The sequence below is a fragment of the Octopus bimaculoides genome, chromosome 9 (genome assembly GCF_046866305.1).
Source record: "Octopus bimaculoides isolate indiv1 chromosome 9, ASM4686630v1, whole genome shotgun sequence".
NCBI lineage: Eukaryota > Metazoa > Mollusca > Cephalopoda > Octopoda > Octopodidae > Octopus > Octopus bimaculoides.
The window spans coordinates 4,721,520-4,734,235 of NC_142936.1; the positions used below are offsets into that span (position 1 = coordinate 4,721,520).

General features: G+C 36.5%; 1 protein-coding gene across 2 annotated transcripts in view; it reads left to right on the top strand.

Moving 5' to 3' along the window:
* LOC106880640 (disintegrin and metalloproteinase domain-containing protein unc-71) overlaps window positions 1–12,716 on the top strand; it is a 278,669-nt gene that overhangs the window by 88,908 nt on the left and 177,045 nt on the right. The gene's annotated exons all lie outside the window — the stretch shown is intronic.

Sequence of the window (12,716 nt, forward strand, 5' to 3'; positions counted from 1 at the left end):
AGAGAGAGAGAGAGAAGGGGAAATAGCAAGTATTCTGTGGTTTAATCAGTAGTAATGTTGTTGCTGAAAAATCAATCAACTTGTTTCTCTTTTCTGATTTAAATTGATTATTATGTCTAATATAATTTAAGTTAAAATTTTAGCATTTAATTTGTAACAATAATTATTATAATAATGATTTCTTACAGAGGTACAAAATCACAAATTGTATGGTTGAAGAAATGGGATATTTGCATTGTCTATATATTATGGCTAATGACTTTGCCATTATAATTTATACTAAGAGAATCACTGTCCTCTGCGTGCGTTTCTCATAGTTTATGTATTATATAATGATGACTTTTTCTCTCACCCTTATGTACATGTGCTCATGCGCACGCACACACACACGCACACACACACACAGAGTACTACATTGCCTAGTGTGTCCTTTCCTAATTTAAATGATAGGGTGAAATCTGAAAGGAATTTAGGTCAAGCAATCACATAGAAGCTTCCTTAAACATCAAGACTAACTTACATTGCTATCATTTGACAAAAGAAAATGTTTAGTGGTGAAATATGAAATATGAATTACATAGGGAATGTGATAGGTAACAAGATGAGGGGTTGGTGATGTTTCAGTTACATATTTTGATATACTTACATGAGCTTTCTTATAAGTGAAATGAATTAACTACTGTTAAGAATTGAAACCAAATTGCAGACTTGGCTTGCCATAAGCTTACTTGTTTATCATTTATCAGTTTCTATACTATGTTAATAATAGTAGTATTAATAGTAATAATAATAAATTCCTCTTTTGTTGTCAAATTATGTATTGTCGTTGATAAAGACTTGAAATTAACTTGTTTTCTTTTATTTCTTTTGCAGGTAAGTTGACCTGAGCTTTTCATATTTTGTGAGTAAAGTACCAATCAATTATTTTTTATAATTTACTTTCCGTTGGTTTTGATTTAATATAGGATCTTTTGATTAGTGAGAGACTGGATGGCATCAGCAAAAACATTGATGGTTTATATTCTTTTAGTGACATTAAGGCAGCGAGCTGGCAGAACCGTTAGCACGCCGTGCGAAATGCTTAGCGATCTTTCATCTGTCTTTATGTTCTGAGTTCATATTCTGCCGAAGTCGACTTTGCCTTTCATCCTTTCGGGGTTGATAAATTAAGTACCAGTTGCGTACTGGGGTCGATCTAATCGACTAGCCCCCTTCCTAAAAAATTCGAGCTTTGTGCCTAGAGTAGAAAAGAATTTCATTGGATTTTAGTATGTATTCTTTGTGCTCTTTTATCATGTGTATAACATGTATTGGAACACATGCACATGACACTGTTTTGTACAACACAGTTGAATAGATGGAAGCTGGTTAACATTATGTTGCAGTTCTGTTCCTTCTTGTTTGGTGGGCTGTAGATTTCAAGACAATATTACTAGATTTCAAGGCAATTACGAATTACATATCTAATAATGTTGTACTGTTTTTTTTATTCCCCCCCCCCCTGTAACCTCATTTATCACTGATTCTTTCATCACTGGTCTGAGAAAATATGGAATACTCAATTTTGAACCATGTTCACAGATTGATCCAGGTACTGAGCTCTGGGACAAACTTACAGCTCTATGCAGTGCTGAAAAGTTGACAAATTAGTACAATCACTTGGAGTGTTAAACTTCTATCGGGCTGAGTAAATTAATGTGCATCAAAAAGTTATCTAAAAATAAATGTGGTAAGAAAATATAAAAAAAAACATCTTACTTAAGGACTTATATTCATTATTCTAATAAGTTTGAGAGGAAAGTCCAAACATGTTTTGGTCTTATGCTGACCTCATCAACAAAGCATAGCCTCCATTGTACCACCAAAGTGGTTTATAAAATAAAAACTAAGTAAAATGTATTTACATTTACTAAAGATTTTACATTTTGTAGCATAGGAAAATGAAATGGTTTAAAAATAAAATAATTTATATATGTAGTGAATCTTCATGAAATGCAACGATTAAGTTAGAAAGTAAGAATATTTAATGCAATGGACATTACTAAGCTAATTAGAATGAGATAACTTGTTCTAAATGCACTTATGGTAAACGAAATGAACAACTCCCATTTTTATTGAACTTCTGCTGCTACTTAAAGTGGTGAATTTATACTCACATGAAGTGCTTGTGTGTAGTGAGCGTGACTTGGTACCGGATGATTAATAGCTATATCTTTTGAAGAAAGCTCTATGACAACAGAAATGTACTCTGGTCTTTGATTTTGTTTTCCTTGGTGGTGGTTTTCCCTCAATTACACCAAAGTGCTGAGATCTCTATTTACTATAGCCACCCACTTGTTGAGGAGCTGCAGTTTCCTTGTGTGGTCAGCCATAGCAAATGATGTTCCTATGGTTGTCTAGCACTGTGTGTGTGTGTGTGTGTATGTTAGAGAGAGAGAGAGATTTTGGATTTTGGGCAATAATAAAAGTACCCACTACATATAAAATTTATTTGATTATTCCAAGCTTAGAAGAAAAAAGTACACACACACACAAACACACATAAAATTGCAACATTTATGATAGAATTTGAACCACTGACCTCCTATACCATTTACCTGGTACTTATCAAAAACACACATACAGACATACACAGACACACACACCAGTTCATGCATGGGTGTTTGAAGAACAAACATTGATGTTGTTAATCTTCTGGAATAAACAAAAGAGGATCAGGGAACTTCTGAGGAGATTATGTTGCTCTGAAGTATTTGCTGACTCGCGTTTTTTTCTCAACTATTGCCACAACAAACTACTTTTGCAGCTGCTACTACTACTACTACTACTACTACTACTACTACTACTACTAATAATAATAATAATAATAATAATAATAATAATAATAATAATATTACTTCTTATATAAGCATTTTTTAATATCCTCTATTTCTTTCTCGTTTGCTTGCTTTCTTGCTTCTTTTTAAAATGAACTCCGCCTGTGAGCCAGATGTACATAACACACTATTAAAGGTATGTTCGTGTATGACAGTGTGTGTGTGTGTGTGCGTATGCATTTACTCATACACACACACACACACACAAGAAAAAAAAATGCAAACACGTTTACTAACCTTCAACTCTTCAAAGATGGCATCAATGGTATGAATATCAATCTCTACCCTTCACTCACAGCCAGTGATTCTGTCTCAGCCCCCCCCCCACTCACCCTTTCCAGATTCTGGGAAATACATACACATAGATAAAACACTCAAGTGCATATACTCACATCCACATTCATTCGCACGCGTTTTAATCAGACGTGTGTGTAGAAATACATTCAGCTTTTTCTTGCTGATATTTTTCATACCAAATGTTGTGTATACAAATTGATTCCCTTCGCCACCATACCTTCACCACCTCTTTAAAACCAAAGTCTCAACCCTTTTGAAGTATAAAACCACCCCTCCTGGTTCTATAATACAAACTTCCTTCTTTAAAGTTATTTAAATTATAACCTTCCATCTATATTTCATGTTAATTTATCTTCGAAACACCAGCTTAAAAATGACAGTTATTTACTAAATTATTCATTATTTTCAAAATTAATTGAAGTGAAAGCAGTATATTTCATCAGAAATAAAGTATACATTAACTTGTCATTACCTCTAGTGTAGTTATCTTCTGTAGCACTAAACAGTTCTCTCTATCCTTTCTCTGTTCATTCCTTGTTTATACGTGCATGTATGTATGATCCTGATCTCACTTCCATGGTTAGGCAATGCAGTGTAGCCTTGAGCAAGGCACTTCATTAAAAATGGAAATGTGTAATTGCAATAGTGGTGGTGGTCGTGCAAATTAACCCTGTGACAGTCTGACATCCTGTTCAGGGAAGAGCTCCATTTTCTGTCATTTAACCAAGTTACAATTTACAAATCAGAGTAAGCTCCAGCCTTGAAAGCCCCTCTGCTTCAATTTCAGGCCTTGTGCCTATAGTAGAAAGGATTATTCATATTTTCTTCCCCTTTTTTTAAAAAATTTTTTATCCATTCTTTGATACTGCCTCCAGGTTCTTTTAAACACTTGCTTAATTAAATAGTTTTTAATTGCCACAGGTTACCCCCCGCCCCCACACACACACTCTCTCAACATTTTTCCTGTCATCTTTTACTTAATTTTCTGTTTTTTCATTGTTTTCACTATTTGAAGTTTATAAAACATTTTCTTTTTATTTTCTGTACTCCTCTCCTTTCCCTATCTCTGATTTCTGTTCATAATTTCGTCTTTTTGTCTTATCTTTGATTTTTATTTTCTTTCTTATAATAATATTTTTAAATATCAATTTGCCCAGAGGGATGTGTGTATGAATGAGATTTATTTTGCACGACTTTTACTAGTTTCAATTATTGCAATGGAGGCCATGCTAGGGCATCATCTTCTATCGTGTTGTTGATTATATATATATATATTCCAGTGTTTGCTTTATTGACTAGTATATATTTCATTGGTCCCCTCCCCCTAGAAGAATGAGAGGAGAATTTGGATGAGATTTGAACTTGGATCATAAAAGAACATAAGATACCACATGCTATTTTTTCTATCTAATGCTCTACTGATTCTGCCATCCACCCATATGTATGTATGTGTTATTTTTTTTTTTACTTGTTTCAGTCATTGGACTGTGGCCATGCTGGAGCACTGCCTTAAAGGACTTCAGTTGAATAAATCAACTCTAGTACTTATGATTTTGTTTTGTTTTTATGAGAATGTAAACAAACCTGCAGCAGTTGTCAAGTGATTGCAGGATGATGCACACACACACACACACACACACACACAGATTTTCTATAGATGGATGCCCTTCATACCACCAACTCTTACTTGTTTCCAAGTAAGATATTTCCTCATGACCTGGCATATTTTTGCAGAATATTGGAAATAGACACCACTTGCATGATGGTGACACTCATTTACAAGTTAAGATATGGAGACAGTAACTCAAACATGTACAACAGGCTTCCTACAGTTTCTATGTTCTAGGTTTACTCATGGTTGGTCCAGGGCTGTAGTGGAAGACTCTTGTCTGAGGTGCCACATTGTGAACTGAACTCAGAACCATGTGGTTGGGAAACAAACCTCTTACCACACAGCCATGCCTGTATGTGTGTGTGTGTAATATATATATGTGTGTGTGTGTGTGTATGTATGTATGTATGTATTGGGCTTCCACACATTTCCCATTTACACTCACAAATCATTAGTTAGCCCAGGGCTATAAACAGAAGACACCTGCCCAAGGTGCTGCTCAGTAGGACTGAACTGGAAACTGCATAGTTACAAATCTTAATCACACAGCCATGCATGCACCTGTGTGTAAGGATTATTTGTAGTTCGTTGGTTCTAATTTACTTTGTTGATAAATTCAGTGTGATATTTAATAGGATTCTAACCTTAATTTCAAAGTAACGAGTAGCCCAAATTAAAAAGAAACACCCCACTCCCTCCCAAAAGCTAGTTGTTGCCCAATCAGGCAACCCTGGGCTGTTTAGTGTCATTGTATGACTGGCTGGATAGCTTGATGGCTTGTGGGTGCTGTTGGTTAACCGGTTGGTGCCAGATTTTCCTGATGCATTTTTCAATTGCTGTTCTTCAAAACATCAACTTTGTTTATTTTAATCCTTTTCCTATCAGACTTAAATATCAGAACCCACTTGTTTATTTAACAGATAGACAGAAACCTCTTTACTTCAAAGGAGGTAAAAAAAGAAGAAAACAAATCTTCCAGGTGACCCTGTACCTTATCTATTTCTCCTCCCATGAATGCAGGTGCAGGGAGTTGAGGGATGAAAGGAAATTTGTTGATGATAATAATAGCAGCAACAAAAACAAAAACAACAAAAATGATGGTGGTGGTGGTGAAATGAGAGAGGGGTGTATCTTAAAAGAATTCTAATCAAAGTTCAACACCCAAGGAAAATAACTTGCTTTTTCACTGTCTCTGTCTTTCCTCTCTCTGATTCTCTCTCTCTCTCTGACTCTCTCTCTCTCTCTCTCTCTCTCTCTCTCTCTTCCTCTCTCTCTCTCCATTTTCACTCCTTATCTCTTTGCTTCAATATTTGCCTCTCCCACCCAAATATATGCACTCTTCCTCTCTCTCTCTCTCTCTCTCTCTCTCTCTGCTGTCTCCTTCTCAACAAGATCCTGTTGTAAACATAGTTGTAGAGGTGTGGGAATAGGGGACTGAGATAGGGTGGAAATCAGTGAAACAGAGAGAAGCTGAAGACATGTTGCACATGCCAGTGGTGGTAACTGAGGGTTGTAGTGCTAGGATTTGCACTCCACTCTCTACTTACTCCCCACCAAATGACTAATTTAAAATAAGATATGTATACATAGATTGTTCAGATTTAAGGATACATCTGAGAACTGCAGGAGGCCAGGGTGGTATTTATGTCTGGCGAGTAAATGAAATAAGTATGGGGTCTCAACTGAAATACTGGGTGGTAAAGTCGAGGGTTATTATTGATGGAAGATGGGCAGAATTGTAAAGCATTGGATGAAATGCATTGCAGTATTTCTTCTGACATTTTACCACTAAGGTGAACATTGCCTTTCATCCTTCTGGAGTCAATAAGATAAAAGTACCAGTTGACTACTGGGGTTGATGGTATTGACTAAGTCTCTCCTCTCAAAACTGCTGGCCTAGTACCTAAATTAGAAACATTTTTATTTGTAGAGATTATAGTAATTGTAAATGTGGTAATGATGATGGTGGAGGAAATATGTGTGGCAAAAGGTTATAAACACATACTGTTCAGAACTTGCCTCCCCACAAAGTATGTGATGGGTATGAGGTAGGTGTGTGGTTGCTTTGATGTCCATATTCATCATCATCATCATCATCATCATCATCATCATCATTTAATGTCCACTTTTCCATGCTTGTATGGAACAGACAGTTTCTTGAGGCAGATTTTCTATTGCTAAACCCTCCATACCCTGAACTATTTTCTCTACACATTACTGAATGTATGTATGTACACACACACACACACACACACACACACACACACACGTTCACACGTTCATACATGCACTTTCCTCCCTCTCCCTCACACTTGCCTTTCCATTCACATTAACCCAAAAAATGTTGGTCTAATTCTCACCTGGCTGTCTCAACTAATATACATTTATATCTCTGCGTATGCTATTCATTTTTTCTTAAGTATGCATATATGAATGTTTATCTGTGTATGCTTGTGTTTGTGCATATACATATATACATCTTATATACAAGGTTGCATTGAGCACTTTTATATTTTCATACCACAAAATAAACAAGAACCATACACAAACACACGTATATTTTCACATGGATACATTACTTAATTTTAATAACATCTTTCTCTCCCTCTATCACAGTTTATTGCAATCAATTTTGTAGACTCTCTCTGTCTATGTCTGCATACACACACACACACACACACACACACACACACACACACACACACACACACTCAAATGGAACGTAAACAAGAGTGAGATGAAAATAGATAACACACCTGCTGGGAATTGAACCAAACACCTTTAAGTTCTCAACGAAGTGTGCAGTGTTATGTACATAATTGGTCCCTAAATATTTGTTGGATTTATCTGAATGGGTGTGAGTGAGAGAGAGAGTGAGAGAGAGAGAAAGAGAGAGAGAGAGAGAGAGAGTCTGTGGTGTCAGAATAATAATAATGGTGATGATAATATGTAAACACAACTTCAGTCTGCACTAAGATTACTATTTACTTTATTTCAGTTGTATAAATGTATTTGTGTTGATTAAGGTTGAAATGTTTGTGATAATTAGAGAATGTGGAATCCGTTTCCCAGAGATTTTCTATTTTCTGTATAGAATTGGTATTTTATATATATATGGCTCAGTGGTTAGAGTCTCGAGCTTATGACCGTGAGGTTGTGAGTTTGATTCCCGGACCGGGCTGCGTGTTGTATTCTTGAGCAAGACACTTTATTTAACATTGCTCCAGTTAACTCAGCTGTAGAAATGAGTTGCGACGTCACTGGTGCCAAGCTGTATCGGCCTTTGGATAACATCAGCGGTGTGGAGAGGGGAGGCTGGTATGCATGGATGGACTGCTTGTCTTCCACAAACAACCTTGCCCGGACTTGTGCCTCGGAGGGGAACTTTCTAGGTGCAGTCCCATGGTCATTCATGACCGAAGGGGGTCTCCTCATATATATAAAATACTAATTATATATATATATATATATATATATATATATATATATATATATATGTATATATATAATGTATATGTGTATGTATGTATCTTAAAAAGTTAAGAAATATTTATGCAACAAAGAATAAAAATCAATAGTATTTATGGTTGAATACAATTTTCAATTTACTGGCTAGAATGGGAGGCAAGACTGGTTATATTTTGGTCTTATTCTGACCCCATCAACATACTTAGAGAAGTAGCAATAGAAGAATCATTAAGTAAATGTAGGAAATTGTACAATTGTTGTACAGTTACTTAAGGGATTTTTATATCACATGCTAACAAATATATGTGCCAAATTGTCTAGGAGCTGCCATAAACTAATTGTTAACCTATCCCAGGGGTCAATTTATCTCATTCACTTATTACCCTGAAAATCAAATGGAGCTAAGCCATGACCTTTTCAGAAAGAGAGCGAGGGTGGGAATAGGAGAAGGAGATTTTTTTTTAAAGACATTTAAGAATGATGAATTTGCCAACAACAAATACATGGTCACCCTCAGCATCACCACCACCATCACCACTGGTTTTATCATCACCATTAGTAAAACTTCAACTGTGCTGGAGGCATCAGTTTTTTTTTTAATATTTTTCCTCCCCCTCATCACCTTCACTGCCATCAGCATCATCACTGCCTTCATCAACATTACTTCAATCATCATCATCACCGCTACCATCATCACTATTTCCACCACCACTCTCTTCACCAAGTTGGATTTAAATCAAACTCAAGATTGTGTTAATTATTAAAATTATGGTGTAAAGAAAGAACAAACTTTGTCTCTTGCTTGCTATCACAAAGTTGAAGAACATAGAACATAGTGCCAGATGTAACAGTTTTGTTCCTGCAGTTTGATGTTTAGCTCAAGTCAATGCTGATCAAACAGGCTAATGGTCATAGCTTCCCTGTTTTGTCCATCTCTCAGAATGGAAGGGCATCCAGCCGTAGAAACCATACCAAACCAGACTGGGGTGCCTTCCAGCTGGCCAGCCCTGGTCAAATCATCCACCCCATGCCATCATGGTCAACAGATGTTAAATGATGATGTTGATGATTTCCTAATTTAAGATGGCAGAACGTGATATGAGGAGTGTTTGGCTATTATTACTTGCTGGTTGAGTGACCATATAGGTAAATGTGGTCCACTTGATAGTAATGGTCATGTTAGTGGTGATTGTAGCAGTAGCAGTTGTTGGGGGTGTTAAAGATGGGATGGGGACTGTAGGAGTGATAGGGAGGAGAAGAGATGGGGACCCAAATGTTCCTTCAGGAAGTTGTAAAAACTCAAGCTAAAATAAATTACTGAGATGGCTGTCAGAAAGTTCAAAGGTGAGACATCTTTCTCTCCTCCCACCGTCATTCCTCTAACCTCTCATTTCACCAATTTGTTCTTTGTTGATTGTTACACTCAGCCTTGGCATAATTTTTTTTCTTACTAAGTTCTCTAACACACACCCTGCTCATATCTTTCTCTTTCTTACTTCTCTTTCTTTCTGATATACTTGCATTTCATGGTCCACCCACCCCTTTTTATTGTCTCTTCACTCTTTCTTTCACTATACCAATGTCTGTTTCTTTTGTATATCTTTGAATTTGCAATAGATACAGATGGAACTCTGTGTGTGTGTGTGTGTGTGTGTAGAAGGGGTTCTGTCATTAGTAGATAAAAGCATTGAAGTCTTGTGTTACAAATAAAGGTTGGTGAGTTCAATCCTAGCCCAAGGTTATATGTGTAGAAATCTGACATCTGAAGATCAGAAGAATACATTGAATGAAATGAAACAGAGTTAAGATGGAATCACAAAAGATGAGGTTAATAGTCTAATCAATGTGACAACTCTTACCCTCAAAAGATACCTTTCTACAAAAGAGGTCCTAATGATCAAGATTATTCCATTTTTTTTTTTTTTCATATTTTTCGTTTTTATATTTGTGAATGTTTTGGGTTTTGCTTTTCAGTGACACATACATAGTTAATATTTTTTTTCCATCATCATCATTGTCATCATCATCTTGTATCACTACTACTACTATTGCTACCACAATCACCTTGTATTACTTCCATCTTGGTATCTCAATATGAACTAACAAGAGAATCTCGTACATGGTTGCTTGGTCTGCTCAAAATAGAAGTCAAATTTCCCTGAAATCATACTGTACTGTCTTTAAAATTAGACCAAAAAGAAAAAAAAAAAGTGGAGGTAGAAAAGCAGTTCTAGATATATTAGAAAAGCTGAGATGGTTGCAGCTGGAATGCTTTCTATCATAGCTCTGCTTAATCAGCGTTGACTCCAGGCTAAACAACTACAATACTGCCACAATGTATCACTACCATCTTATTGCTAACACTGTCATCACCACACCACAATCACTGCCACCACCACTACACTACGGTGTCATTGTCATCTAATGAAGGAACTTCTATTCTGTCAAGCTTGATTTGCTAGAAATAGGCAGCCAAATAACTTCCCTCATCATCATCATCATTTAATGTCTGCTTTCTATGCTGGCATAGGTTGAACGGTTTGACAGAAGCTGGCTAGGCAAATGACTGGACCAGGCTTCAGTGTCTGTTTTGGTATGCCCTTCCTAACACCAACCACCTTACAAAGTGGACTGAGCGCTTTTTACATGGCACCTCATATTGTAAAACAAAAAGAGATATATTAAATAATAGTAATCATAAATACATATTTTTCAAGAAAATGAGACAGTCAAGGCTAGGATGTCTTCCATCATCTTTTTCTCCAGCTCAGTCAAGGCTGATGAGCTGGAGCTAAACAACAACAACACCAACGGCTTTCTGATAATTTTTAATATGTTATTGTATCATTTTTTAAGATGGTAAAGAACAGTTTGAGAGATTTGGCTGCTCCTTCATGGAGGTGTAACAGTGACATAACTCAAGTATGTGCTGCAGCCAGCCTTGAGTTCCCTCCACTTGAACCCCCACAGAAAATATGTCGTTGTGCAATGATTCCCTCTAAAAGTTCTGCCCCATGAAAGTATTGCTCAGAGCAGACTGCCCTCACCCTCCCTTCTTGCTGCACTACTGAGATCTTGAGACTGGAGTGGGAGACAGGAGGAGTGAAACTAAGGCATACTCAGATTTTCACACTGCCCTCCATATGATTAACACCACTGTATGTTTAAGTGCATAGCACGGGCCTCAACCAAGGTGGAGTTTGGTAAATTTGGAGAACTGTATATATAGATTACATCTAGTTATTTAACTGCAAATAAGCTAGCCAATGAGGAGACTTCTACATGGTTGTGCGACCTGCTAGAAGTAGCATCTCAAAGAAATCATAATCTACTCTTGTAGAGAGAGGAAGGATAATGTAGTGCTTGGTGCACTATATCTCCAAAACAAATGGGATTGTCATAGCTGGAGTTCTTTGATCATAAGTTTACTCTATGAAGTCTGACCTGGGGTTAAACAACAATCAGCTGACTACTTAAGTGCCATAGTCCTGTTTGATCAGAGCTGACTTCTAGAGAGAGACTACACCACTAATTTTACATAACATTACAATCATGATTTATCATCGTCATCATCATCGTCATCATCAACATCTTTGTTGTTGTTGTCATCATCATGATAATAATTCATAATGATCATCACTACCTGGATTTTTTAATCACCTGCCACAACTAGTAAAGCATATCACATCATCATCATCACTGTCATCATCTGCATTTCCTCAACTGTCTTTTTTACACATCACATGCAATCCCTCCACCATGATTTGTGTTTTGTCCTTTGTATTATTTTGGTGTTCTTTGAGCCCTCCTGGCTAATAAAGAAATTATCATTATTAATCATCATCATCATCGTCATCATCATAATCCAGCAATATTAAGAATCACTATCACTACAATCTCCATCGAAATTATCATGTGCATCTACTTCTTCCTCTTTAAAAACCACTCCAACTATGACTATCAATATTTATATTCATTATAACAGACTCCCACCCCATTATCATCATCATCATCATCATCACCACCACTTGAGCATTATCAACATTAGCAAAACTACTACCATTCCATATGCATTTTCTGAACACTCACTTCCATCGTTATCATTATCATCAGAACCTCCATCTTAAATCTTCACTGACGAGCATTCTAATTAGCAACACTACACTTAGAGCATTTGCTATGGCAAAATCATCATCATCAACATAATCATTAGCAATGATATTAGTACCAACACTGCTACCATAACCACCAAATTAGCAACACTGCCCCCCCCCCCACTGGTACAACATTAACTGTACTATAATCACCACTACCATTATCACTACCAGCATCATTGTGAACATAGCTCATTACATACACTGTCACTACATTGGGTACATAACCACCATCATCAGCACCACCACCACCTACTCTGTCACAGCCATCATTACCTCTACTGCAACTACCACTAAGACAATTACTAC